The 26,633-nt window shown below is 39.1% G+C and overlaps 1 protein-coding gene and 1 pseudogene across 4 annotated transcripts in view; one reads left to right on the top strand and one right to left on the bottom strand.

Moving 5' to 3' along the window:
- Clvs2 (clavesin 2) overlaps positions 1–26,633 on the bottom strand; it is a 107,826-nt gene that overhangs the window by 32,060 nt on the left and 49,133 nt on the right. The gene's annotated exons all lie outside the window — the stretch shown is intronic.
- LOC103690942 (solute carrier family 2, facilitated glucose transporter member 3 pseudogene) lies at positions 10,930–11,975 on the top strand (annotated as a pseudogene).

The raw sequence follows: 26,633 nt of genomic DNA, 5'->3' as shown, positions 1-26,633 counted from the left end.
AAAAACCATAGTAACTGAAGCAAAATTCTATGTACAACAATGTATACTTGACTTTTATATTTGGTAACTAGTAAATTGTAATCAATTTTAATTTACTTCAATGAAAGAAAGAATAAATTAATAATGTATTTGTAAGGTGGGCTAGTCAAGAATCATGGAATAGTATTTTCTATAATTTCCTAACAGCAAAATAGAGTCAATAAATCAAAAAATAACTTATTTTTCAAAAGAATAGAAAACACTTGAAAAACAAACCTAAAAGTAGCTTAGTTGACTTTGTGAAGTACAACAAATGACTTTTTCCTTTTCCTTTGTACATTTTAAGTGCTTCAAATGTCCAAATTGACCCTATATTACATACATGTTTATGTGTATAACTATATATCCTCATAAAATACATAGCAATAAAAATGTCAGTCAGTACAATAATAATAACAATAATAATAATAATAATATTTAGTATTCCAAGCATCAAAGAAGTTCAATAATAAATATTTATTAAATTCCAGTGCTGGGAAATGTAAGGAGAATAGAAAGGAAGAGTCCTCTTACCCTAGAGTAACTTATGTTCTGGTAGCAAGAATAATAATATCGAAGGAAAGATCACTGCCACAAGATAGCATGAAGTTTAAGAAGAAAAGGTGGGTTGTTGTGGAGAAAATTAGGAAAGATGAGGAAAAAGATCACAAATGAGACAGTGTTTGGGACATGTCATTTAGAATTTGTAGAGGAGTGTCACAGGAGGAAAGAAGAGAGAGAGAAACATAGTAAAGCCCAGGCCTCTTTATAATACAATTACTATGGCTGTCAGTTGGCAGCTGAAAGTGTGTTCACAAAGGCTTGGCAGTGTCCCAAAGAAGGCATTTTTGAGCCTCCTTGAGAGTGAGAATTATCTGGTTTGGTAAGTCTCTTAGCACAAGGTGTTATTGAAAAGAGAGTGATACTATAAATCATACATAGGATAATGGCTGTACCAGAATTAAGTAACCTAGAATAGAAATCCAATGTTTTAATATTTATATTTTAGTGCAATGAATATGGGACAGGAATTTTAAGATATTTAAAAAAATGTAGAATTTTAGTTTCATAATTTATTCACTTACCAAGTAATATGTGAGATAAGTACCTATATATCAGGACCCTCATAACTCAAGTCCTGGTCACCATGGGCATTAAGGATGGGACAGTAAGAGTTATGGATATGTTAGATAGAAATGAGATGCAAGAACCAACAGACTTGAGAATGAATTGTCTCTGGTACAAATTTGTTGGAAAAACAAGTGGTCAGTGAGTTTATGTTCCTACCTGTGAGTCTCTTAGATGGAGATATATAGAAATAGCTACTTAATTTAATTCCAGTGAAAGAGAATATGGTGATGTTAAAAAAATATTTGAGGCTCTCTGCTCCTCCCTGCTCCAGAGACATCTTCTTGTGCAGTGCCAGCCTCATCTCATAGACAAGATGGTGAAGATCAGTGTGAATGGATTTGGCTGTATTGGGCACCTAGTTACCAGGGCTGCCTTCTGCCCTGCATCTGGCAAAGTGGACATTGTTGCCATCAACGACTCCTTCATTGACCTCAACTACATGGTCTACATGTTCCAGTATGACTCTACCCATGGCAAGTTCAACGGCACAGTCAAGGCTGAGAATGGGAAGCTGGTCATCAACGGGAAGCCCATCACCATCTTCCAGGAGCGAGATCCCGCTAACATCAAATGGGGTGACTCTGGTGCTAAGTATGTCGTGGAGTCTACTGGTGTCTTCATCACCATGGAGAAGGCTGGGGCTCACTTGAAGGGTGGGGACAAAAAGGTCATCATCTCTGCCTCTTCTGCCGATGCCCCCATGTTTGTGATGGGTGTGAACCATGAGAAATATGACAACTCCCTCAAGATTGTCAGCATCCTGCACCACCAACTGCTTAGCCCCCCTGGCCAAGGTCATCCATGACAACTTTGGCATCGTGGAAGGCTCATGACCACAGTCCATGCCATGACTGCCACTCAGAAGACTGTGAATGGACCCTCTGGAAAGCTGTGGCATGATGGCCATGGGGCAGCCCAAAACATCATCCCTGCATCCACTGGTGCTGCCAAGGCTGTGGGCAAGGTCATCCCAGAGCTGAATGGGAAACTCACTGGCATGGCCTCCATGTTCCTACCCCCAATGTATCCATTGTGGATCTGACATGCCGCCTGGAGAAACCTGTCGAGTATGATGACATCAAGAAGGTGGTGAAGCAGGCGTCTGAGGGCCCATTAAAGGGCATCCGGGGCTACACTGAGGACCAGGTTGTCTCCTGTGACATCAACAGCAACTCCCACTCTTCCACCTTTGATGCTGGGGCTGGCGTTGCTCTCAATGACAACTTTGTTAAGCGCATTTCCTGCTATGACAACGAATACGGCTACAGCAACAGGGTGGTGGACCTCATGGCCTACATGTCCTCCAAGGAGTAAGAAACCCTGGACCACCCACCCCAGCCCAGCAAGGACACTGAGAGCAAGAGAGAGGCCTTCAGTTGCTGAGGAGTCCCCATCCCAACTCAGCCCCCAATACTGAGCATCTCCCCATAATTCCATCGCAGACCCCATAATAACAGGAGGGGCATAGGGAGCCCTCCCTTCTCTCTTGAATCAATAAAGTTCGCTGCACCCTCTCAAAAAAAAATATTTGAGACCAAGATCGGTGGTATCATACAAGTTGTTAATCCTGAGTATTAAATTGTATTACTGTATAAAATTTAAAAGGGAAATAAAACATGTAGGTTAGAAGTAGAGAAAGGCAGAAACTACAATTTCATGACTGGATGCAGAAGACGTATAGGAGAGGACACTGTTCATTTTAATCTTATACTATAAAAGCTATAAAATTCATATGCACTTACGTTGATGATGGTGATGGTGATGATATGATGTGTTTTCTCCCTAACTTAAATTACTGGCCATTGTCATCAAACTGGATAGAGTACAGAACCTCAGGGAATACATTATGACTGAAGCCAGAGTCGTGATTTCCAATAATTTGCAAGGACACTTTAAGCTCTGCTCCACTTTCCAGATCTGTGTGGTGTCCATATGGATTGTGAAGCCTGAGACTATAAAGATAGCTTGAGATAATTAAAAGATTGTTCAGGCACATATTTTTTTAAAGAAGCTCACATGAACACAGGATGTGGCTTAGATTATAAGTAGCTACTCTTTATGATATGACTACTGAGAAGTTCCTGTTGAGTTTCAAAACATTTGCTGCATGGTTGAGGGTGATGAAGAGAGTAGATCATTTTGTCTATTACAAGAAATTCTGGTCTCTTGTAGATTTGCACCAAGAAAGAAGCAATGGGTTCATTTGGGGGCCATTGCCCACTTTCAAAATTCAGAAACTGTGGACTATATCTCTAAATATACACACAGTCCCACTATAAAACAAATTCCCCTCCCCACAGAAAACGTGTACTTTCTGGAGAACTTTATTCTGCAGTGATTTATGTGGGTGGACTTTCATACAAAATTAATTATTATTTATATTATATTACAGTTATGTTCAGCAATGTGTGCATATTTTTTAAAGTCTATGCTCTATTCTTTTGGATAAAAGTGGGACTCATCTTTGGGCAACTTAGGTGGACCTCAAACATTTTAGTGAGAAAAAAATTAGAGTCCTTTCACCCAATTTCTTCATCTAAATAATCCATCTTATCTTTCATATACAGAACTTGTCTTTAGGTTAAGTACTATTTATATTCATTATTTTACCTTTCATATTCCATTCCTGGAACACTGGTCTCATGTGTTTTTATGTTCTTTTTACTATATTCTCATGTGTGCCCAATAGAAAGTTTCATTTCAAGATTTGCATACTTTTTAAGATCCTCAACATTATGAAAGCCATCAAAATGTCTTCATATTTAAAAGGTAACAAATGCTACAAAAATGAAGCAGTATTTGTCAACCGTATCTTTTTCTTTATCTTTAGCACACCACCTTATGATCAAGGAACACTGCAAAAAGGAAGAAGTAAATCAGAGTAAGAGGATGGGGAAGAATGTTGTGAAATGCAGTCTTCTAGCATGACATGGGTTGGCATTTGTGAACATACAGCAACTGTGATTGTTTAAACGAAAATAATTCAATCCAGCTGAAATTCCAGGACAGATGGGGAAGGTATTACCCAGGATCCATTTCTTCCTATGGATCTATTGGTTCTTGACAACTTGTAGAAGAAGGGGAAATGTTTTTCAAGGGGTTGGCTGTTGGTCGGTATCCTATGTTACACTAGATCTCCACTAGCCAATGCACATATGGACAACAGTAACTGAACTGAATGGGTTATCAACAAATCAGAAAACAGAAGTTGGTAAGAAAATACGTTAGGGGGAAAGGGTAGGATTAAAGGAGAAAGTAAAGAAGTGATATAACCATATTTCTATTATACATATGCAAAAAGTTCTTAGGAACAAAGAAACTCAGAATAGCATAACTCTTGAAACCTCAAAACCTGTCTCAAATGACAACCTCCAGAAAGGCCACAATCCCTAATTCCCAAATAATTTCATTAACTGGGAATGGAGTATTCAAACAGTTTAAGAATTTAACAAATAGGCATATTTTTAACTTGAAGAATTTTCTTTCACTTAACATTTTCCATAATACATAGATTTGACTAGAAACACAACAATAGCAAAAGTCATATTCCTGTAGTTAATGATGCAAAATGAAAATGTTTACTGATTGTAATTGTATGGTATGTTATTTACTTTTCTGTTGCTGTGACAAGACACCATAACCAAAACAACTTATAGAAGAGCTTTTGGGGGGAGGGGGGCAGTGGTAATGCCAGTTAGTCATGGCGAGAAGCACAGCAGTATGCAGGCATGGCACTGGAGTAGTTGCTGTGTGTTCACATCTTGAGTCGTCAAAAGAAGGGAGAGAAAAAAGAAAGTCAAGTTGGCGTGATTCTTTTGAAACCTTAAAACCTGGTCCACTGCTACATCTCCAGAAAGGCCACAATCCCTAATCCTTCCTAACAGTACCAACAGTCATTCTCTTTCAAATCACCATGGTATTCTTCAAAGTAGAAAATCAACATTTTTCCTCACTCACAAAGTACTTCCTGTGCTTGGTATATTGGCCTAGGCTAAGTCATCCTCTATTTCAATGTTTCAAATGCACATTGATCTTTCATTGACTCGCTGACTTTTTATTTTGGCTTTAAAAATTGTTAGAGACCTGCAGGAAGTTTGCAGTAATCTAAACTGTGTAGCCCTATACACCCATTGTACAAGTGTAGGATTGAGTTAGTTCACTAGAATAAACTACCAAACACAGAAAACTGGCATTGCTGCTATCTACAGGGCTTATCCATATGCAGTTTGTTTTCTTATCTTTTTAATGTGGTGTTTTAAAAGGCATCTTTAAAATTTGTCACTGAGAGAAGTCAAGGCAGGAACAATGTCACTGAGCAAGAACTCAAGACAGGAACAATGCAGGAACTACTTACTGGTTTCTCTGGCTCAACAGTTCATGATTACATAGCCTTCTTATACAGTCCAGCACCACCTATCTGAGGATGATTCTGCCCACACACATTAATATGGGCTCTCCTGCATCAATTAATAATCGTGATAAGCTTCCAAAGGGAATCTATAATTACCAACCAGCCAATCTGACCTAGGCAGTTCAACACTCAAAGTTTTCCTCTCAGAAGATTCTGGACTACTTCAGGTTGACAACTAATACTAACTGGAAGACATAACTAAAGTATCATTTTGTTACATTTTGTGTTTGACTAGAAAGCTCTGGATAAGTTGCAATGATACATAATTATTGATACACTGTGATGCATATTTGTTGATGCAAATAATGATACATAATTATTTAAAAGCCAATGTTTCCTAAAGTAAAAATAATAATGGGAATACATTTATTTGTCTCCACTGTTCTTAAGAGACTTCTTTAAAAGTTATGAGAAAAAACTTGGTTTCATATGTATATGTGTATGGGTGGTATATGCACATGTGTATCTCTCCAATATATAATATTTGGGTATGCATAGCCTCACAGAGGTCAATGTATGGTGTCTCCCTCTATTATTCTTCATGATATTTTTATAGACAAGTTTGTCACTAACCCAGGAATTCAAGTTTCGGCTATAGTAGTTGCTCAGGAAACCCAAAATTCGACTGTCTCCTCAATCTTATTCTCAGAGCAGCTTTTACATAGGCATTGATGATCCAAACACAAGTCTTCATTCTGACACTGCAAAAATTGTAACCACTTACCCAATTCCCAAGTTTCAGAAATATTTTAAAAGAAAGAAAATAGTTGCAGGACTGAAAAATAAATTAATCCCTTCAATTATGCTGAAGACGCTTTAGGACAATAAAAGTAAACAGATGCAGCAGAAACCTTTTAAGCATAAAAACACTGGAAGCAGACGGACTGAACAAGGATTGGTAGATTTAAAGCAAGAGTTAAATAGAAAACAATGCAAAGGGAAAGTTATAGAGAGTAACCAGACAACTTAGAGAAAAATTGTGAGCAGGCTACAACAAGAATGTTTTAAAGAAAGAATCAGAATAAAAGCCCAAAGAGCTATTATAAAATGTGACTATAAAATACTGGTGATGGATCATAGTGTCTTACTCAGGTCTTTATTGGTTTTAAGCTAATACCTGAGAGGAACAAATTAAAAGATTAAGGACTATTTCTGCTCACTTTTCAGAGGGTTCAATGCATGATAGCCACTCACTTAAACAGAGCATCGTGGCCGTGGAACACACAGCAGGAGACTCCTGTCCACATCATTTGGGCATAAAACAGAGGGCAAATCAGAAATGGCATGGGATAATATACCTTCAAAGGCCAATCTCCAGTCACTTCCTGATTTCACAACTTCATAAAACAGGACTACTATGTGACCAAACAGTCAAGTCCAAAGTTTACGGGAGAGCATTATTTATTCAATCCATAATGCTGAATAAATACTCTTAATTAAATACCCTTCTAGATTACCATTTTATATCTATACCCTTACTTAATACTATAATGCAAAGTCAAGTTTGAAAGAAGAAAAATAAGGTCAAGTATCTTTCTTCGTGAGGCCAGTGTGACTCATTAAATATGCCCTATAGGAATACATTCAATGCATCATCAGGTACTTTAGTAGCAGAACTTGAAGCTTTATTCCCTTACAATCTTTAACTTTATCGGACATACAAACTGACAATTAGATTCATATATAATTAGAATTATATGTAATTAGAGTTATATATATATATAAAAGATGCAATTTAGTGATTTGATATATGTATAATGTAAAATAATAAATCTAATTAACATATCCCATTGTGTGTGTGTGCATGTGCATGTGCATGTGCGTGTGTGTGTGTGTTTGTGTGTGAAGAGCAATTAAGTCTGCTCTCCTAGGAAATTTCAAGCATACTACGGCACTGTGGTATTATTCCCTTTGGTCATAATCCTATACGATTGATCCCTAGAGAAGACTCATCTCACATAAGTGAATAATTTTGTCTTTTAACCAACCTCTCCACATTTCTACCTCTTTTAGCTGGAGTCAACATTGGCATTTTCCTGTGGGACCGATTATCCTGACAGAGGACATTCACAGACTAGCAACCCCCATTTCCTCCAGTCTATGAACAACTCATGACAAACATTCAGAGAAGATTATATTTGTTCTTGCAAAGTTGTTTAGAGCCCATTCTAAAGCTAGCTGATACAAATTGTTGAGACCCTGGGACTTACTTTATTTAGTTGGGCTGAGCTAGTTTGGGCCTCACATGTTGACACAGAAGAAATGCTTTCATGTGAATCTGCTCAGAGCTCATGTCAGTCCAATAAGAGCTGGACTTCAGGATTGGTTTCCAGTTGTGCAGAGTGGCAAAGAGAAGCAGATCTGGAGAAAATGTAACCAAAGGTCAAGCTGACCTTTGTGCTTCACCAGTGGGGAGAGAGCAATTCTCCAAGCAAGCAATCACATAGGAGTCTGAAAAACATAGTGTTAATTGGCAGAAAGCATGACTTCAAAATGACTCATTTCTGCCCCACACTGCCAAGGCACTGAGAACATTAAAGCAGAACATTAAAAATGTTCTTGGGTAACTGGGATTTCACAGAAGATTAAACATTACTCAGTGAATTCAAGAACTCAATCTCTTATAATAGCTGCAGAGGGCCCGAGATAAAAATCTAAGATCAGGTGCAGACAGTGCTGAATAAGAAGAGACCTAAATTTACACACTTTATTAACAGCCCCCTTAAAAGTCTACTTCAAAGAAGAGAAAGTGATATTAAAGGGTCACAGTGGGATATGACAAGACGAGACATGTGTTAGTGAGAAACCTTGCAGCCTTTCTCAAGAGCATTTGCACAGCTTTTACTGTGGTCTCATTGGCCTGCTAAAACCATTCAGAAGTGACAAGAACTAAACTATAAGCCAATGTTTCTTCAGCTCTAATGGCCATTCTCCATGTAGATTAGTGGTTCTCAGCCTTCTTAATGCTGCAACCCTTTAACATAGTTTCTCATATTGTGGCGACTCCTAACCATAAAATTATATTTTTGCTACTGCATATCTGTAACTTTACTACTGTTATGAATCACAATGTAAATATTGAATTTGCAGAATATTTAAATGCAACTCCTAGGAAAGCATCTTTCCGTTCCAAAAACGGTGATCCACAGATTGAGTAAATAACTCAAGTGATCTGATCGCAATGCACTTTAGACAAAATCTATTTCACCGATCTATGTTTTGACGCTCAGCCTCCTTGGTATCTATATTTGCCATCATCAGGCTGTATTTGGAAAATATATGGTTTATGATCTGCTTAAAATGAAAGTGCCAGCATACTGCAACTGCTAAATATATTTCTCATCAAATCATCTTTTATCAAAAGATCACTAGCTTTGACTACTAAAATACACTTTTCTTGTCAAAACAAAGCTTACACTCCAGAAAAATCTTATTTTAGAATTTTAAGTATAGTGTTTGTGACTACAGTGGTTTTGTTAATTGTCAAAAATGACCAAAAAAATTTTTAAATTATCTGAAAGATGGGTGTCTGGGCACACCTGCTAGAGATTTTTTTGATTACACTAAATGAGGTGGGAAGATCTAGCCACTGTCAGCAGCATCATTTCTGACAGGTTCCCGAACTGTCTACACAGAGAGAGGAAGCTGAGAAGCCACAGAACTTCATTATTCGCTGTTTCCTGGCACTAGATGTGATGTGAACAATTGTTTCCAGCCCCTGGAACACTTAAACCCCGTCCATGATACAAAGTACCCTTCAACCGTGACCCAGAAGGAACCTTTTGTAAGTAGTTTTGTCAAGAGTGTTTTATCACAACAGGAAAAGTAAGATGATGACTTACTTTCATCTCAAGTGAAGTCAAAAACATTATTTTCTACCTTTTTAGTTAATTTTGAAAGTTTATTTTTCTTCTAACTTTTCTTTCTCCAAGCCCTCCTACATATCCTTCCTAAATCTCCTTCAAACTCATGGTCTCTTCCTTTCTTTGTCAATTGTTATTTTACCCAAATATACAAGGTTACCTGTATATATTCAGGGATGACTATTTGGCACTGGGCAACCTACAAGTGTTAAGATACAACTGAAATAGGCTGCTCTCTAATAGCTAGAATACATCACAAATATAATTACTTCTTTCCTTGTCCCTGCTGCCTTAGTAGTTCATCACCTTTCATTTTTAATCTTTTTAAAAGTATACTATTCATTTTTACGTAGGCTCTTTTCCTAACACAGATCTAATTACCTTTCTCTTACAGCAGCATTGGTAAAGTATTAGCACTTTCACTAACCATTTTACAACTTAAAATAACATAATAATTGAAAATTTAAACATATTTTTCAAATGATGGGTATTTGGTATACTGAAAAATATATATGCAGCTATTCTTTTTCTTCTTCTTCTACTTTGGGTACTATAACATAAACAGTGCACATCATTTGGTTTAAACACCACTCAGTTCTCGTGGTCATGAGGACCTACAAGTTCAAGACTAAAGTGTTAGCATGGCTGGCCTCTCTTGAGGTCTGGCTTGACTATCCCTGCACATATGTAAGCGGACAATCAGGAGACAAATTCTGAGTAGACGTACAAGGAGCATAATCCAACATATTACCTTCAAAAGGATATAAGCATTCAACCCATTTCCTTGGAAGATAAAATAAAAAAAATATGAATTTTACAGACAATAAAAAAGCACTGCACTCTCTAAAACAATCAATTTCATAAGACAAAAGGGATGAAGATAAAAGGAAAATTATATAAATGAAACGTAGTGGAGAGAGTGTTGATCAGAGTTTTTATCACTGTGGCAAATACAAGAGAACCAACTTATGAGAGGAATTATTTGGTTTCAGGGGTTTCAATCCATATTGGTAAGGGTGATATAAGGCAGAACAGAGCAGTTCAGGTCATGGAGACAAAGAAGCAGACATGTAACACACACACACACACACACACACACACACACACACACTAGCTATCTGCTTTCTTTCACTCTGGGGTCTATCGATGCCCTCGGCCTCTACAATCCTGCTCCTCACATTCAGGACCTTCTCTTCAGTTAATTTCTTCTGTAACTGCCCTCATGATGTGTTTTAGTAACCTCATATGAGTTTCCAAATCCAGTCAGTACTGTGGTCAAGATTAGCTATTACAGCCCATTGTCAACTGTACATGCAAACACTCTTTTTAAACAGTGTTTAAATTGTTTCAGCTTTTCAAAAGAACAAATCTTCCATGTATTTGAAAAGTTGTTTATGTACAGAACAGTGTATTAAGAATACAACAGTGGATGCTTTCAGTATTGGTCCTTAATCCTTCTGAGGGCTGCTGCTGAAGACCCAAAGAAAACTTGCTGCTGAGGACATTGACTGGATACCTCTAGATCTACCTTAAGACTTGAGAACTAGGTTGGGACCATGGGGACAATGAAGGTGACCCCATCTCTGGTGTTTGCTGTTACTGTTGCCACAATTGGTTCTTTCCAGTTTGTCTACAACACCAGAGTCATCAGTGCACCTGATACAATCATTAAGGACTTTCTTAACTACACGTTGAAAGAGCTGTTAGAAGACCTACCAAGCAAGGGGCTGCTGACCACCCTCTGGTCCTTATGTGTGGCCATCTTCTCTGTTGGTGTCATGATTGGCTTTTTCTGTTGGACTGTTTGTCAACCACTTTGGCAGACGCAACTCCATGCCTCTAGTCAAATTGGTGGCCATCCTTGGGGGCTGTCTTATGGGATTCACCAAGATAGCAGAGTCTGTTGAAATGCTGACCCTGGGCTGCTTGATTATTGGCATCTTCTGTGGACTGTGTACAGGCTTTGTGCTGATGCACATTGGAGAGGTGTCTCCCACTGCCCTACAGGGTGCATTTGGCATGCTAAATCAGCTGGGCATCATTGTTGGGATTCTGGTGGCTCAGGTCTTTGGTTTGGACATTATTCAGGGCTCTGAAGAGTTGTGGCCTGGGCTACTGGGCTTAACCATCATTCTAGCAAAGTGCAGCCCTTCCATTTTGCCCTGAGAGTTTGAAGTTCTTGCAAATAACAGAAAGGAGGAAGACTAAGCAAAGGAGATCCTCCAGTGGTTGTGGGTCACTCAGGATGTGGTCCAGGAGATCCAGAAAATGAAAAATGAGAGTGTCAGGATGTCACAGGAGAAGCAGGGCACTGTGCTGGAGCTCTTCAGGTCACCTAGCCACTTCCAGGCCCTTCTCATCTCCATTGTCCTCCAGCTGTCACAGCAGTTCTCTGGGATCAATGCTGTGTTCTATTACTCAACAGAGATCTTCCAGGATGCGGTTGTCCAGGAGCTGATCTATGCCACAATTGGAGTGGTGTAGTTAATATTATCTTCACTGTAGTTTCTGTTTCTGGTGGATTGGGCAGGAAGAAGAACCCTGCTCACTAAGACAGCTAGGGAGTAAGAGTGGGGTGCAGCACCCCCACCACCACTTTCTGTGGGCCTTTCCTTTTAAGGTTATAGTTTGTATGTAGTGTTAGTAAAATCTAGGCTTGTTACTAAAGTGGGCTTTGTAGTTATTGGTATTGATAGATTTTTATTTTGCATGGAGTCCAGAAAAGGGAGGGCTTACCACAAGCCTCTCTTTCCCTGGACCAAACACCCTCTCAGTCCTGTGAACTCACCTTTTCTTCTCTGTGGGTCACTCCCATTACCAAACTGGTGAGGAAGCCAAATGGATGAGAGACACAAGGACCGTAGTTCTTGGGAGACATTATTTTTTTAAACTTTGTCTTTTTAAGTGATTTTAAGTGTTGCTTTCCTTTATTTTGGTTAAAAGGGATTCATAGCTAACTTGGATTTTTGTTACCTCAGCTCTGGGAGAGGATTTTTGCTAAATGACTATTAATTACCTGATTTGAGTACATTGTTGCTCTGAGGTCATGGCATGCTAGCCTATGTCTGTTACAGTCTCAAGCTGTCCTTGTTTCCATGTTCTTGTGCTATTGTGCTACACGCCCCAGGGGCCTTGACTCTGCTTACACACATAAGGGGCAGTGTGGGTAAATGCACAGTGGTCCACACTTGAGGACATGAATGTCTGCGCTGTAAGTTTGCTCAGGGTGTGAAGTCCCTCGTTCCCTTGCTCCTGTAGCTTTCTTTTGATCAACTACTGGAACTCAACCCTGTATACAAGAGCAGCACTGCCTCTGGTGGGTGGAGTTTGCAGCCAGGATTAGATGCCAATCCTTGGATTCACTATCCTTGTTGGAGAAGTATGCTTCCTTGCGGTCTGAGGATGGAAGGCTCTGCCTCACTCCAGCTAGGAGGCGCAATGGGAAAGTATGAGAGGTCAGGGCAGTGGCTCCTGAAGAGCCAGCTGTGGGCAGAGGGAGGCTTTATTTAAAGGAATTTTAAAAACATGACATTTTGGTACATTGGGAGCAATGCCAAGATTCCCTCCTGCCGTAGTTCACAGACACCTTCCCAAACATCCCCTCCTCCACTTCCATAAATGAAGACAGCCCCGATGACCCTCACCCCTTTTCCATAGGTCACTGGATTCCACTGTCCTTCCTCGGTGCGTACACACTTCAGACCCTTTAGGCAAACCCTTGTATAGAGCGGTATCTCAGTGCTCCATTCCAGTCCTCACTCCCTGTGGCCATTGAGACTTTGGATTTTAAAACTCACATTGCTAGGGAGAGGGGCTTTGCTGGGAAAGATGACTCCTCTCTACCTTAACCTCTTATGCTCCTCCATGACTTGGCAGTAATGCTGGGTGGAGTTTTCCATCTGCTAATGGCCAGCTTGTGAATATCTTCATATATACTTTCTATTCATGTTACCGTGAAATACAACTTCTAAATGTAAAAAAAAAAAAAAAAATACAATAGCAATCCTGTGGTCAACCACTGCTATACAACAAAGGTTCTTATGCCTGCTTCAGCTGAATTCCAAAAGATCTCTGTTGCCAAACTCTTAGAGAGTTTGCTCTTTGAGTTGTTCTCCATGTACATAGAGAAGCTGAATCTTAAAACTATGCAGAAATAATCTTACATAGAGTGTTTCACACAATTTCTAAGACTCCCAACTTTTTCTCTTACAGTATTTTCCTTTATACAGACTGACACACATGCATCTATAATGCAGATCTGCTAAAACTGACTTAGATTTGTTTGTTCTGGTAGAGAATTCCATATATAATCCTAAAGTGACAATAAATAACATTGATGGGCTGGGAAAATAGCTTTTGCCACAAAAGCATGAAGACTTAAATCTCTAGAAACAGGTAAAGCTCAACACCATAGTACACATGTATAATCCTAATGCGTCTATGCAAAGGTGGGAAGAAGAAACCCTCTCATCTTAGGGCCCAGGTAATGAGCATGTATATCAGGAAGCCTGTCTTAAACAAACAAAAAGAATGGTAAGGATGAACACTTAATATTACCCTCTGACTTTCATAGTTGAACTAGATCCCAAGGATGCATGCCCTCTCACATTTTCAAATGAATGTATACATTACACATACATGTGCACAGAGTACACACACAAATACACACACACACACTCACACACACACACTACAAAAAAGATAAAAGAAATGTCATTCTTATTACTTAAGGAAGACTACATTGGGGTTCTAAGGTTGTAATATTAAGTTTTCTATTCATGTGAGCCTAACTATTAATCTAAAAAAGTACATAGAAAAAACTGTTAAAGCATACAAGTGGTTATATTTGATCATATTTTAGAAAAAATAATATTTTAGTTTTTAATGTTTCGAGTTGAAATAGAATTGTATCCCTTTACTCTTCTTTCCCTCCCTCTAGCTTTCCCCTTTTCCCTTGCCCCTAGCTGCACTTCCTAAAAACCCTACACATGCCCTCTCACACTCAATTTGATAGCCTCTTCTCTTGATTACTATTGTTACATATATGTATAAATACACAACGACATATGAATTCAACTGGCTGAGTCCGTTGGTATTGTTGGTGTGCATACAGTTTTAAGGCTGACCACTCTGAATTGGGTAAACAATAAGGGGACCTCATCCCTGGAAAGGGCCAATTTCTTTCTCCCAACGGTTGTTAGTCATCTATGGTTCTTTGCTTGGGGTGGAATCCTGTGAAATTTCCTCACTTGCATGTTACTGTGCCAATGATTTTGCTAATAATTTCGGTCTTCTTTATGGAGCCCTTTCTAAGAGATTGTTTCACAGAAGAATATTTGATATTCTCACAAATATATTCCTCTGAAAACCCACAGTATATCAATATGATGGGCAGAATTTATCTAGAGCCAAAGGAAGTGCAATGCAAAGCTTTTTATATACATCTTTTCCTCAAGAGGTATTTAATATGAACAGCTCATCTCTCTTTCAATACTAGGTTTTAATTCTCTTTCTCATTTAGGTCTCAAACCCATTATTTTTGTCTAAACCTCTAGTTTATCCCATCATCTTTTAAATCAGACGGGCTGTGAGTACAAACAACTCTGGCAAGCCCTTGTTTCTCCTCTATGCAAAGGAATGGAGGAGTGTCTTCTGAGAGAACCTGTGTAGGGGGGTTAGAATGTAAAAATGTATGGGGCATCAGTTTGTAAGAAGGTAAGTGACAGACAATTAGAAGAGATCTACTTATCCCTTTCTAAAAACTGCCAAAGTGGCATGTGACAAAGAATAAAGTAAGGACAGAAAGAAAATAGATAGGAAATAATGTGGACAAAATGTGTATGGCCATTTTGAATACTATGTCCTGGCCAGGACTATGTGGACTTCTGTCATCTCTTTGATAGGCTATGACACAAGGCTCTAAACTTGTGCTGGAGAAATGGTTCAGCAGTTGAGAGCATGTATTATCTTCTGATTTTGGCTCCCAGAATTCACGTTGGGAGATTCTCACTAGCCTGTTAAGTCTAGCTCCAGGGGACACTATGCCCTCTTCTGGCTTCAGTGAGTCTCTGCACTCATGCACATATACACTTACATTAACAGAAACAGGATGATGTATTCATAAACACAGTTGTTTTAGTCTTTAAAATATCCCACTTCCTGAGTGTAAATATAATGAAAACCTGATAAAATAAATGACACATTAGATTTTCATTATCCTTTTTAACTTTCGTTAATTAAACTTACTATGTTTCTCCTCTTTCTTCTCTCCAAACCTTCTTAATACCCCTCCCCACACTCCTTCAAATGTATGGCCCATGTTTTGTTAACTATAATTGTGTAAATATATTCACATATATATTCTTAAATGGAATCTTCCTGGTCCATATTCTGTTACTTGTATGGATGATTTTAGAACTGACTATTTGGCACCAGACAGCTACTCATAAACTTTAAACTAAAAGAACATCCTATTTGCTCCACCAAATCAGATTCCTTTGGCTTCTCTTTCTTGCCCATCTTAGAACAAAATTTCTGGAGAGATTTCTTACATTCGTTGTGTCCACAGTGCAATGTATGAATGCTTATTTAATTAACTTAAAAATATATAATTTCCTCCTATCCCTCCTACTTAACTACCCTCCCACTGTCCCACATTCAAAGGACATCTTCTTTTTTAACCACTGTTATTAAATAGACATATAAAAAAATATTCATGCTTTGTCAAATCATCATATAACCATTATGCTTTATTAAAAGACTTATCTCATTTTGAAAAGACTTCCTCCACACTTTCCAGCATTTTCACTTCTGCATCACAATCAATATTTATAAGTAATTCCCATGGACAAAATGTTTTTATTGGGTGTTGAAATGTTTCAATAACACAAGAATGTGACCTATAAATAAGACCAACCTATATCACAAAATGACATATATCTTAATAAGATGCTACTCATTGCCATTATTCTATCTTTAACTTATTTATATCTTTTCTAGCTATATTATTCTATCTTTGCAAAAAAAGTCCTATTTTAAATGGTGGTACCAATGGTTGCTGTACTAAATTCAACCTTGTTCCTCCAACCAAAGGCTGCTTAGCATATGCTGAATATAATATTAGAATAATATTGGCATTTGATATATGTCTGGTGGCTTCAAAATTAGGTTTTCGAAAAGATGTGTGCTTTTTTTTTACCCCTAATATATATTTGGATTTTTGCTGATCATGCTTCTCTAGATCTTGTAATGACTTTCCTTCGGGCTGTGAGCCTGGACACTAGCCCCCACGATGATAACACTGACTTCCCCAACACAGCAAAAATAGCCGTAAGATGAGCAGCTGCAGCTGTCTTCATTTTATTGACTCCTCAAATTATGCTAATACTATTTTTAATTAGAAACAAACTTTTCTTTCTTTAATAATTTTATTTTTCTTGGAGACATTAGGTATTTACATTTTAAATATTATCCCTCCCTCCACCCCCCTGCTTCTATAAGGATGCTCCCATTCCCACCCACCCATTCCAACCTCAATGCCTTGCATTACCCTACACTGAGGAAACTAGCCTTCACAGGACCAAAGGCTTTTCTTCCCATTGATGCTGGACAATGCCATCCTCTATCACATATGTGGCTAGAGTTATGAGTCCTTCGATGTATATTCATTAGTTGGTAGTTTAGTCACTAGGAGCTCTGGTGGGGTCTGCTTGGTTGATATTGTTGCTCTTCCTATGGTGTTGCAAACCTCTTCTTCTCCTTCAGTCTTTTCTCTAACTCCTCCATTGGGGTCCCCTTGTTCAGTCCAATGGTTAGCTGCAACCATCCTCATCTGTATCAGTAGGACTCTGGCAGACCCTCTCAGGAGACACCCATATCTGGCTCTGGTCAGTAAGCATTTCTTGGCATCAGCAATATTAACTGGTTTTGGTGGCTGCATATGGCAGGGATCCCCATGTGGGGCAGTCTCTGGATGACCTTTTCTTCAGTTCCTGCTCCACTCTTTGTCCCTGTATTTCATCCTATGAATACTTTTGTTTTCCCTTCTAAGAAGGAATGAAGAATCCACATTTTGGTCTTCCTTCTTCTTGGGCTTCGTAAGATTTGTGAACTTTTTCTTAGATATTCCAAGCTTGTAGGCTAATATCCACTTATCAGTGAGTGTTTACCATGTGTAATCTTTTGGTAATGGGTTACCTCACTCAGGATGATATTTTCTAGACCAATCCATTTGCCTAAGAATTTCATGTAGTCATTGTTTTAATAGCTGATTAGTACTCCATTGTGTAAATGTACCATTTCTCTGTATCCACTCCTCTACTGAGGAACATCTGGGTTCTTTCCAGCTTCTGGCTATTATAAATAAGGCTGCTATGAACATAGTAGAGCATGTGTTCTTATTATATGTTAAAGCGTCCTTTGGGTGTTATGACTAGGATTGGTATAGCTACATCAAAATTCCAACTCAATTCTTCATAGAATTAGAAAGAGCAATTTGCAGACTCATTTGGAAAAAAAAACACAGGAGAGTGAAAACTATTTTCAACAATAAAAGAACTTCTGGAGGAATCACCATCCCAGACCTCAAGCTGTATTACAGAATAATGGTAATAAAAACTACATGGTATTCATACAGAGACAGGCAGGTAGATCAATGGAATAAAATTGAAGACCCAGAAATGAACCCACATACCTATGGTCACTTGATCTTTGACAAAGGAGCTAACTAAAACTATTCCATGGAAAACAGATAGCATTTTCAACAAATAGTGTTGGTCGAATGGTAAGTCAGCATGTGGAAGATTGCAAATTTACCAATTCTTATCTTCTTGTACAGATCTCAAGACCAAGTGGATTAACAATCTCCACATAAAACCAGATACACTGAAACTAAAAGAAAAGAAAGTGGGGAAAAGCCTCGAACACATAGGCACAGGGGAAATTTTCCTGAACAGAACACCAATGACTTATGCTTTAAGATCAAGAATCAGCAAATGGGAACTCATAAAACTGCAAAGCTTCTGAAAGTCAAAAGACACTGTCAATAGAACAAAACAGTGACCAACATCCGATAGAGGGCTAATATCCAATATAACAAGAACTGAAGAAGTTAGACTCCAGAGATTCAAATAATCCTCTTTAAAAATGGGGTACAGATCCAAACAAAGAATTCTCAACTGAGGAATATCTAATGGCTAAGAAGCACCTTAAGAAAAAGCAGAAAAGATAAGATTTCATCATTGCCACTCTGATGTCTTACTGTTACTTTTTTCATTGATCTCTCTCTCTCTTTCTCCCTCTTTCTCTCTCTCCCTTCCTCCCTCTCCCTGTCCTTCTCCCCCCACCCTCTCTCTCCTTTCTATCATATTAGCAACATAAACATGGCATTGTTTCACATTCATTTATGTCACATATGCCTTATTCCACCTAACACTATATTTAACATTTCCCAGATTATCTATAAATTCTTCAGTCAAGATCCTCGAAATGAAAAGAACATCTATTACATCTCAAGAACAGAACTCATCATAATTAAAGGAAATATAGGGACAAAGTTGGAGCAGAGACTGAATAGCCGACCAATGACCAAACCAACTTGAGACTCATCCCATGGACGGACACCAATCCCTGACACTATTACAATGCCATGCTGTGCTTGCAGACAGGAACCTAGTATGGCTATTCTCTCAGGGGCTCTAGCCAACAGATAACTGAGACAGATGCAGATACCCACAGCTAAACATTGGATGGAGGTCAAGGACCCCTATGAAAGAGTTAGGAGAATTGAAAGAAGGGAATGACACCCTCATAGCAAGATCAACAATGTAAACTAACCTGGATCCTTGGGAGCTCCCAGAGAACAAGCTACCAACCAAAGAGGATACATAGGCTGGTCCAAGACCCCAGACACACATGCAGCAGAGCCTTATCTGGCCTCAGTAGGAGAGGTTATACCTAATCCTGCAGAGACATGATGTACCAGGGAAGGTGGATATGCATATCCGTCTCAGAGGTGAAAGGGTGTGGGGCAGGAAAAGGAACCCTTTGAGATGGGACTAAGAAGAGGGGCAGCATTTGGGATGTAAATAGATAAATAATTTTTTTAAAGATCAAGGGAAACAGCTAAGGAGAGGGGAAGAGAGAGAGAGAGAGAGAGAGAGAGAGAGAGAGAGATCCAATGTATACAACAAAGGCCTCACCAATCCCACAAAATTCTCCAGGTAGGGTTCCTTCAGGGCTGCTTAGAATGGAGGAGCAATGAATTTGTATGTATATAATGCCCCGATTCCTTGTTCTTGTAGACTCCTTAGGAATATAACCTCTGGGAAAGTTCCCTCTGACTATGACTATTGAAAGAGCACTGATTAATATTTATCTGGCCACTGGAAGAATAACTCTCTGGATACTAGAAAGAAATCTGAGAGCCCACATATATCCAGCCATTCATCCCACTCCACTTTTTTTGCATAACAAACTCATCCCTTCCATAATAGCAATCCCAGTGCTGTTTTCTTTTTCTTTAATTCCACATTGGAATTTTGAAAAGAATGTTGTACACAACTCAGCTTTCACTAAAGTTACTGGTCTCAAAGACTTTACTTCTTGCTATATATTTCCCCAAAGACAAGTGAAATGAGCTCCAAGATCAAGTGAACATACCACATATCACGAGTCAACTTTCAGATATGTCTCCCCTTCTTTATTCAATTTTCTTGTCCCTATAAATTCCAAATCTGAATGTAGATGGAGAATTTCAATTAAGGTATTCTATGTTCCCAGATACGAATGTTCCCTTGGCACCCATGTTCAAATGTCCTTGAAATGGCTTTGTAACTCCCTTATTCCAGTGTACTCTGATCCAAATAAATGGCAGTAGGTCTACATAAAAAATGGAAGTATCAATTAGATTGTATTGAGTCTCTTTGGCATATACAAGGCAAAAAGTTGGATCTCCAAAACCAGAAAAACTGGGTATGATTATGTAAACCCTTCAATTACAACACAGAGGACATGGAAACAGGAGGAGCAAAAGTCACTCTTGGCTGTAGAACAAGTTTAAGGCTAGTCTGGGTTAAGTAAGACCCCTATCAAAAAATGTAAAAAGCAATGAAACCTCTGTACTCTTGCACTTCTGGGTAGAAATCTGAACTTTTTAATGTAGGGAGCCTTTCTGAGCTATGCAGTCACAGGGCGCTCAGCCCTAAGGTGGCTGCTGTAAGATTATGAGATTGTTGGACAAAAGCCTCTCCCAGGAAGATTCCAGGAGCAATCACAGGATGTTTCAGCCTGAGCAAACACCGGATGTCCCTGAGCAGATTCCTGAGAAGGGCTCGATTTTTTTTTTTTCCTTCGGAGCTGGGGACCGAACCCAGGGCCTTGTGCTTGCTAGGCAAGCGCTCTACCACTGAGCTAAATCCCCAACCCCATGGCTCAACCTTTTCAAAGAACATGTCCCTGGAAGACTGTTGCCTCTTTGTTTAAGGAGGATATCTTGCAGTTTAGTGATTCACCTTATATCCTTGGGCACTTCCCAGTACTCCCCCACCCTAAGCTTCAGTTCCTGCTTCAATTCCTGCTTCAGAGCTTTAAATGCTGTACATTCCTCTCAATAAACGAGACCTTGACAACAGAACCTTGCTTGGTCTCCTTCTTTTCTACCCCCCTTGACCCACAGGTAGCGCCTCTTCAGAACCCTGAATAACTGGACCTGCTGGATGGGTCATTTTACTTTGTGGATTTGGAGTCTGAAGACTGGTCCAGGTTAGGATTGAAGCATAGTATTCAAACATTTATTGAATTCACTGTCTTTCCCTTCTAATTTGGTTTTGTTGAATATTTAACCATTTTGTCTTCTCACCTATATTTTTCTGTGTATAAATGTAATTTGTGTGTAAAAGTGTTTTGTGTGAGCATGTGAAGGAAGCACACATAAGTGTTAGTTATGCTGAGGCCAGATTTCAAAAGCATACCTTTTTCAATCGGTTTCCACTTCATTGTGTGGATTAGTGTGTGTGTGTGTGTGTGTGCGTGAATATATGTGTTAGTATACATGCATATGCACACATCTGCACATGACAGAGGAGGTCATCAAATGTCCCTTATAACCATCTTATTTTTTTTCAAGGATCTCACATTGAACATGGAATTCATGGTTTCCTCAGATAAGCTGCAGGCCAGCAAGTATAAGAGGGTTTCTTGCCTCCACTGTCACTTAACTCCTTGGTCCACAGCACTAAACTTATAGGTGTGTGTAAACATGTCTCACTTTCTCCATGGGTGCTAAAGATATTAACTCAGGTCCTCAAGTCTGAACAGTGAGTTCTCTTACACACTGAGCCACAACTCGGTTCCATCCAACTCACTTTTTGAGACAAGGTCTCTCACTGAATTTGCAGTTCAATGATTATTCAGAAAGGCCCTGGATCCTATTTTCTTCACATCTTAAGCTCCAACTTTCCAGGCATTATGCCTTCATTTTTACATGGGTCCTGGGTATCCACATTCGGGCCCTATATTGTGAATGTAAGCTTCCCTTGTCCCTCTTAAGGGGGGCTAGTTTACCAAAATTATCTGCTACAGTAGCCCATTTACCAACATTACTGCCTATCTCAAATGACAATGGTATTCTCAGCTTTAGAGTATGAGTTCAATCTGGTCAGATTTATTTATCAAGAATTTTTAATATGTCTCCTAAAATTTTGAGAATAAGTACATTATGTCTCCTAAAATTTTGAGAATGAGTACATTTCATATTTCACCCCATAAGGAAATGTACCCTAAAATGTCATGCTTATCAGAGAACATCAACTTCTTCATCCTTATCATCATCATCTTACTATTATGTCAGAAAAATAAGCATCACCTAATTGGCTTTGTTTACAGCTCCTTTTGTGGCACTGCAAAATAGATGTATATGATGTTACTACCGAAAGAGATGCTATACTTTCTATATTATTTTATAATTACACTTATATCTTCAACTATCTAAATTGTCTATGTTTAATAATATACCTATAATTATAACACATAATCATTATGATAGACAGCACAGAAGATTGTAAACACAAATATGAAATCCAAGGTGCAGAAGCATTAAAAATGAGTTAAAGACAAAAGGAAAGAACAATGAAATTGTTTCCTTAACTAGCTCATGAATCATCAATTTAATTTATGTAGAGGATGTGGGGAAAGAGTCACATTCAGAAGGATGTTTATAAAACAGAGACATGAAGAAACGTCCTAAGGGTGAGTAGAGAAGCTAGACTTTGTAGACAGGCTTCTTCTCAGAGGCAATACATATATGACAACTATGAAATACTGATTTCAAAGGTAAATACATTTGAACATATGTTTGTGGGGATATTTAATTTTTGAATTATATATATGCCTACATATGTATAAATATACACACATATATATGTATAAATATGTACACACATATATGTATAAATATATATATATATATGAGAATAGGCCTTTTTCATATAATATATTCCAATTAAAGTTTTTCGTCTCCCTTCCCTTCCCAGATTCCCTCACATTAAACTCCCATCTAGATCCATACCCTTTCTGTCTCTGGTAGGACAACAAAGCAGGATCTGTAGTATAAAAACAGAATATAACAAAAAGCAAACAAGAAAAGGTGCTTAAGAAAAAGCATAAGAAACATATATAGCCACAAATATATATATATGTATATATATATATGTATGTATGTATGTAAATGTGTGTGTGTGTGTGTGTGTGTGTGTGTGTGTGTGTGTGTGTGTGTTTCGGTAAAAAATAAAAAAGGCACGACCAGTTCCCACACATACCCTTTCAATCACGATCCTGCTCTTGCTAGTTCCAGCTCCCTCCAGCCATTGGAACTAGCACTAATTTATCTCAGCATCTCACACTGCCCCCAAGTACTCTGACCCAGGCATTTATGAACCATTCCAGCTCCACACCCTGCCAAACCACCCAGCCCTCACTCACAGCTCTCTTACAGTGAACTCTGCATGCATACCCAGCATCTAAATCCTAGCAGGTAACTCTCATAACTCTCTGACACTGCTCTGTTTACTTTCCCAACATCTCCCCCCAATAGTTATGGTATAAACTCTCAACAACCCATTAAAACCAAGACTCAACAAACTACAACCCAATAATCAGATTTAAATGTTAAATTCTCAGTCCACAATACATCCACACAATAAACTCACAACCAATTGATAAGGATGTAAATCACCCACCTACATAAGATAAATTTGCCTACAGAAATCCATCCCAACTACTTTGTCAATTCAAGACCACCCAGACCTGGGTCATATTTCTCTATCTCCATCTTGTCTTGGAGACATCTCTCAACTTTGTGCCCAACTTATTCTTTTTTACTGTATGAGCATGGCCTTGACCTAACTTGTGCCAGCCCTCCCCTCACCTGTATACACACATCAACCTACATCTTTGCACACTCAGTCAGACAGGTGGCTCAAGCCTGTAGATATAGCACTTGGGAGAAACATGCAACAGAATTGGCACTAGTCTGAACCAGCCTGTGCTATGTAGTGACTTAGAGGCCAAATTGGGCAGCAAAGATTGAAACCATCTGTGATGGTTTGCATATGCTTGACTCAGGGAGTGGCACTATTACAAGGTGTGACCTTGTTGGAGGAAATGTGTCACTGTGGGGGTGGGCTTGGAGACCCTCCTCCTAGCTGACTGGGGATGCTCAGTCTGTTCCTGGCTTCCTTCAGGCAAAGATGTAGAACTCAACTTCTTCTACACCATGCCTCCCTGGATACTGCCATGCTCCCACCTTTATGATAATGGACTGAGCCTCTGAACTTGTAAGCCAGCCCCAATTAAATGTTGTCCTTTATAAAACTCATATTGGTCATAGTGTCTGTTCATAGCAATAAGACCCTGTAAGACAGAAGTTGTTACCAGGGACTGGAGTATTGCTGTGATAGGCCTGACCATGCTTTTGTTTGGAAGAATGTGGATTTGAGGACTTTGGATTTGGAAAGCAGTAGAATGCTTTAAATGGGGAATTAATGGGTTATTTTAGTAGGAACTCGGAAGTCTTTGTTACTGAGAGTGATTTGAATTGTGCAGGCCTGGCTCAAGAGGTTTCAGAGAAGAGTTTCAGTATATGCTGTAAAGACTGCTTTTGTGGTATTTTGATGAAGAATGTGGCTGCTTTTTACCCTTGTCTGAAGAGTAAGCCTGAGGATAAGGTGAAAAACTCAGATTAATTACATTGACAAAGGAAGTCTCAGAAATGCCCATCATAGACTTTGTTCTCTGGTTAAGTCTCATGAAGAGCATTTTAATGAATAAAGAGAAGTTGAGAAAGGAAAAATACAAAATATATGGTTCGAGTATTAAAGGGACACCTGGAAGTGAAATGGAGCTGAATCCTGTGCTCAAGGATATTAAACTGAATTAAGGGAGTAATGACCTTGGGACAAGATCCCACCCAGCTAAATTAGCTCTGGGCAACTTACTAGAAACCTTTAATCCCAGGAGACAAAGACAAAGCAAATCTCTGAGTTCAAGGGGAGGCTGGAACAGGGTAAATTCTAGGTGAAGAAAACCTTAAATCTTTAATCCCAGGAGACAGGTATTAAAATTTAAATTCAAGGTCAATCTACAAAGCAAGATCCAGGACAATAAAGTTTTAGGCAGTGAAGGAAATAAAAATGTAATACAACAAGGGGGCCACATTCCAGCTCCTGAAAGCAGCAGAACTCAGCAGCTTCAACCATGTGTCTCTGGCTTTATATTCAAGAGGAGAAGGAGACTACTGGGACAATTGATGCTGGTTAGCTGGAGCTAAGATAGAAACCAGCATCACTGAGGTGAAGTCTTCTAGGAAGTGCTTTTTGAGAACTGTGTTCCAGAGATGCCAAGGTTGTACCTCGTGCTGTGGCTGGACTTGGTAATGTGTAAGAGTCACCCAGGTGGTACTGGTTTTGAAGTCATGAAGAGGTCATAAAGAGCATCTGAGGATGGGCACTGTGAGAGGATATAGAAGGCCACTGGTGAAGGAGCACCTTCAGTTGCAATTAATGACCCAGGACTGAAGGGGTCAGGCAAAGGAGTTGAGGCTTGGCACCATGAAGAGAGCCTGTGAGAGGCTATTGGTGAAGCCTCGATGCAACAGAAGACCCCAATGTATTGAAGACCCCAGTACCATGGGGTGATCACCAAGAACAACAGCAATAGTGTGGAGGGGATCAACCTGAAGTTAAACTGCTACAGAGGGCAGAGCTGGAGAAGTGAAGCCAGCCCTTCGGAGGATCATGTGTGGATCCCAGAAATTGAAACAAAGTGTTACATTGAAGCTGCCTTGGAGACCCAGAGATGTTAAAGATGCCAGAGTAACGGGTTATCTGATGAGGAAAGCTGCTAACAGGGAGTGGAACCAACTCAGGAGAAAGAAGTTTGTTGTAGTCAAAAAAAGATAGAAAAGGAGTTGAAGACATAAAGACTACTTTGACATCAGACATGGAGATGGCAGAGTTTGAAGTCTGCCCAGCTGGTTGCCTGTCTTAATTCAGTTAAGTGATTATATGGATATTGTAAGAGACTTTGAAGTTTGGACTTTTAACATTGTTGATACTGCTACAGACTATGGGGACTTTGGAAGTTGAACTAAATATACCTTTTTATTATGCTAAGTTTAAATATGGCCTCCATAGACTCATGTGTTTAAACAAGCCTATGGAGGCCAGGGAGTGGAATGTAATGGTTTGCATATACTTGGCCAAGGGAGTGGCACTATTAGAAGGTGTGGCCTTGTTGGAGGAAGTGTGTCACTGTGGGGGTGGGCTTGGAGACCCTCCTCCTAGCTGCCTGGGGATGCTCAGTCTGTTCCTGACTTCCTTTGGGCAAAATGTAGAATCAGCTCCTCCTGCACCATGCCTGCCTGGATGCTGCAATGCTGCCATGCTCCCACCTTGATGATAATGGACTGAGCCTCTGAACCTGTAAGCCAGCCCCAATTAAACTGTTTCTGACGAGGAAATGAGGGTGGGGTGTACTGTATAAGAGAAGAATATGTTTTCAATTTAAGAAGTTTAAAATATAAAATAAATTGATGTTTAAGATTAGGGAGAAATAAAGACTGAAATTCAAATAAATTAAAAGCCTGAATAAAAGATAGAATAAACTGTTCTTGGCTTTACAGATGGCTTTCCCACCATGGCATTAAGTGGATTATC

The sequence above is a fragment of the Rattus norvegicus genome, chromosome 1 (assembly GCF_036323735.1).
Source record: "Rattus norvegicus strain BN/NHsdMcwi chromosome 1, GRCr8, whole genome shotgun sequence".
NCBI lineage: Eukaryota > Metazoa > Chordata > Mammalia > Rodentia > Muridae > Rattus > Rattus norvegicus.
Note: the sequence above shows the minus strand (reverse complement) of the source record. Positions and strands in the feature narration are given on the sequence as shown.